This window comes from Otolemur garnettii, unplaced genomic scaffold, assembly GCF_000181295.1.
Source record: "Otolemur garnettii isolate 467f Iridium unplaced genomic scaffold, OtoGar3 scaffold00082, whole genome shotgun sequence".
NCBI classification, from domain to species: Eukaryota; Metazoa; Chordata; class Mammalia; order Primates; family Galagidae; genus Otolemur; species Otolemur garnettii.
In genome coordinates this window covers 1,135,407-1,139,186 of record NW_003852477.1, presented here as the reverse complement: position 1 = coordinate 1,139,186, position 3,780 = coordinate 1,135,407, and the positions used below count along the sequence as shown (strand labels likewise).

The 3,780-nt window shown below is 38.7% G+C and overlaps 1 non-coding gene across 1 annotated transcript; it reads left to right on the top strand.

Annotated features, from left to right (window-relative positions):
• The first annotated feature begins 171 nt into the window (after positions 1-171).
• On the top strand, positions 172-278 carry LOC111726832. The gene has a single exon (XR_002774521.1). It is a non-coding gene; the product is annotated as a U6 spliceosomal RNA (small nuclear RNA).
• Positions 279-3,780: the final 3,502 nt, after the last annotated feature.

The following is a 3,780-nucleotide window of genomic DNA, read 5'->3' as shown; positions in this document are numbered from 1 at the left end:
AAAAAAAAAAAACTGACAGAAGAATCAGTGCTAAAGAAATTCAGATATTAGAAATAATAGAAAAAGATAATATGTATTTATGTCAAGAAGTAACAGAGAAAATGGAAAATATGAGTTAAAGGAACATGACTTTAGAAATAAATAGAACTACTAGAAATAAAAATTATGATAGTGCTTACTTCGGCAGCACATATACTAAAATTGGAACAATACAGAGAAGATTAGCATAGCCCCTGTGCAAGGATGACATGCAAATATGTGAAGCATTCCATATTTTTTATGGGAGAAGGAGGGAGGGCATGAGCAGAGATCTCACCTAATGTGCACATTGTAAAGATATATTACACGTCCCCTAGGTGAGGGGCTCTTCTACAAATGGAACTTTACCCTGGAAGTGAGAACAATGTAACCTAAAAATTGTATCCTCTTATTAATTTGAATAAAGTTTTAAAAGAACAAAACAACAACAACAAAAAACACGTATTGAAGATTAAAAAAAAGAAAAACAATCATTTTCCTATGAAAAAAATTATAAAACTAAAAACTCAAAAGACAGATTTATCAGTAGAATAAATACAGTCAAATAGAGAATTAGAAAACTAGAATATTAGAGCATAAGAAAGGTCAAAAGGTGCAGATATCCAGGGTCAGAGCAAGAACCCATGGGGGAGGTTAGCATGATCAATCTCCAGTCAATATTAGAAAAAACTTGCCTTCTTCTGCATGGTGTTTTTTATAAAAGTAATAAAGTCTAGTTGAAGAAAATTTGGAACACCATGGAAATCTGTAAAAAAAAAAAAAAATTAGCCTTGATCTACCGTCCCAAAGAGTTCATTCATTTATTCAACAAATATTTAATGAATACACACTATGTGTCAAGGAGTAGTGGAAGACACCAGAGATAATACAATATTTAACAAGACAAACTCATTTCTGTCATTATAGAGCTGACAAAATACAGGGGCTAAGAAAGACACCTATGAGCTCAGAGACACTAAGCATAGCCTTGGAGGGGAGAAAGGTCAGTATAGTATAAAGGGGCACTAACCTGAAATTAAGAGGTAAAGAAAAACTAGCTCAGGTAAAGATATGATGGAAGACTGTCCCAGGCAAAGGAAAGCGTGTGTGTATACTTCTAGAGGGAAGAGAAAATAAGGAAAAAGAGAAGAAGAGAAAAAAAAGAGTATCAGTGGGCCTGAAAAGCAGAAGGCAAGGTGGAAAATTAGGAAGGTCAGGAGCAAAGGATGAACCTAGACTGACTTAGAAGAAAAACTTTGGGACCTAAGCCAGTTTCTGAAGGACTTTTTGAACCATGGAGAAGGACATAGACTTTATGGTGCATGTACCATTAAGAGATGGTAAGCAAGGTGATTATACAAGATCCAGAGACATAACTGACTACAATGCAAACATGGAGAACATGAGAGGAGAAGCATGTCTGGGGACAGTGGTGATACTGGGGGATTTTGTGGCTATTTCTCCTGCAATCATTCTATCCTCATCCCATCTTACAGCAGCATGAAATTTGACCCCACCCAACTCCTCAAGTGGGTTTTGATGGACTTAGATGAAGCAGGATAATCATTCAGCTTGTGGCATTTCCCTATCTATGGATGGCTTGAAGGAAGACACAACCAATGTGAAGGTTGGAATTGTCTGGAATTGTGGGACACACTTTCTAGGCTGCGTGGTGTAAATCTATGAAATCTGAAATTCCTATAGACTCACCATCACCAAGAGGACAGTCAGACTAAGGAGGCAGTTGGACATGGAGAGAAAGGAAGAGAGGAAATTTCAGAGAAATTGATCTACAGCCCTGATCAAACCATATCTGAAGCCAACACCCCTCTTGTCTTTATGTTTATAGTTTAAGCTTATATGAGCCAGATTTTATGTTACTTGCTTCTAAAAACATTCCACGTGGTGTAAATGAGGGAGTCTATTTTGCCAGCTGATTTTGAGGTACCTGTGGGAGATATCTAAGTAGTGCTGCTAATTGCCCATTTTTCTAAGTCATAAAATTGAGTCAGTGTTTTTCTTATCAATGTGTGTGCCCTCTCTCTATAAAAACTATAACAAGACTGCTAACAAATAATTTTTGTCCAATTTTCTGTTTTCCTTTTTGTTTTGTTCATGATGGATGTTGGCAGTCAGATGCTATTACTTTTCAGTTAGATAAAACTACCATTAATAATTAATTGCCTCCTTTATGATTTTTTTTATGTCAGAAAGTCATGAAGGATTTTAATATACCCTAAGTTGTTCAGGACTTGGATGAACCCCAGTGGGGAAGTCATCCTACTCCACATTAGAGGCTGACCACGCATAAGTATGTGTTCCAAGGAGGCTCAGGGAGAGTCCATCTCAGGACATTGGTGGGACACGTTGGGAAACAGGTATATTCTCTCTTTCTCCACCCCTTGACCTGGGGCTCCTCAACTGGTAGGATATAAATCTAGACACGCCTGTCACCATCTTGCTACCATTAGAGAAGAATCTGCTGGAGAATAAGACAACTCAGGAAAAAGCAGAACCAAAAGATGATGAAAGAGAGGCAGTCCTGATGACCTCTCTTAAGGACCTGGATCCCATCACATGCAACATTTTGGCCTTTTCATTATGTAAGCCAGTAAACTCCCTTTTTTATTTACTTCAGTTTGATTTGAGTTTTTAACACTTCCAACCTAAAAAATTGGGCAATGAAGGGCATAGAACTTAACTCACCCTGAGCTAGCTCTTTTATAAATGAGGACTTTCCCATACCCCTCTTCCTCAATGTGCCTTTGTCTCAATTGTAAACATACCCCGTCCATAGTGACTTGACCTGCCTGGTGTGCTCACATTTCTAGTTCTGTTTGGCTCCTCAATGGTCTGCAACAACTGTTACTTAGAGGGCGATCAAGGACAGCATGCTGGAGGAGGATAGGATGGAAGAATCTGGAGGGGTTAAGGAAACCTATTTCTCCTACTCACACCTTGGTCTTGTCTCAGCTCGGTCTTCACTCAGTGTGCTGGCTGTCCATCCAGACATGCCTGCTTTTAAGCACCTATTTTTCCTAACCTAGGCAAATTTCTTTTTCTCTTTTTCTTTTTTTTTTGAGACAGAGCCTCAAGCTGTCACCCTGGGTAGAGTGCTGTGACATCACAGCTCATAGCAACCTCCAACTCCTGGGCTTAAGCGATTCTCTTGCCTCAGCCTCCCAAGTAGCTGGGACTATAGGCGCCTACCACAATGCCCAGCTATTTTTTGTTGTTGTTGCAGTTGTCATTGTTGTTTAGCTTTTTTTTGGTTGCAGCCATCATTGTTTGGTGGGCCCAGGCAGGATTCGAACCCACCAAGCTCAGGTATATGTAGCTGGTGCCTTAGCGGCTTGAGCCACAGGTGCCGAGCAAACCTAGGCAAATTTCTTAATGTCTCACTGTCCCTTTAGCATTCTCAAAAGCAAATGCACAGGGGAATTAATAATACCTACTTCTGAGAGAATGTTGTGAACATTAAATAAATTATGTCATTTATTTAATGACATGCTTTAGTTTGTAACCTGTATTAGTCAGAGTTCTCCAGAGAACCAATAGGACTTATATACTATGGGTGATATATACACATAGGACATATATAGAATATATGTATATAGGATATATATAGGATATATGAAATATATACTGTTGGTGACATAGATTGGTAGATAGATGTGTGTAGACATATATGATAAAAAGGCTGAATGCAGTGGCTCATGCCTGTAATCCTACTTGAGGATTACAGAAATTCAAGACTAGTCT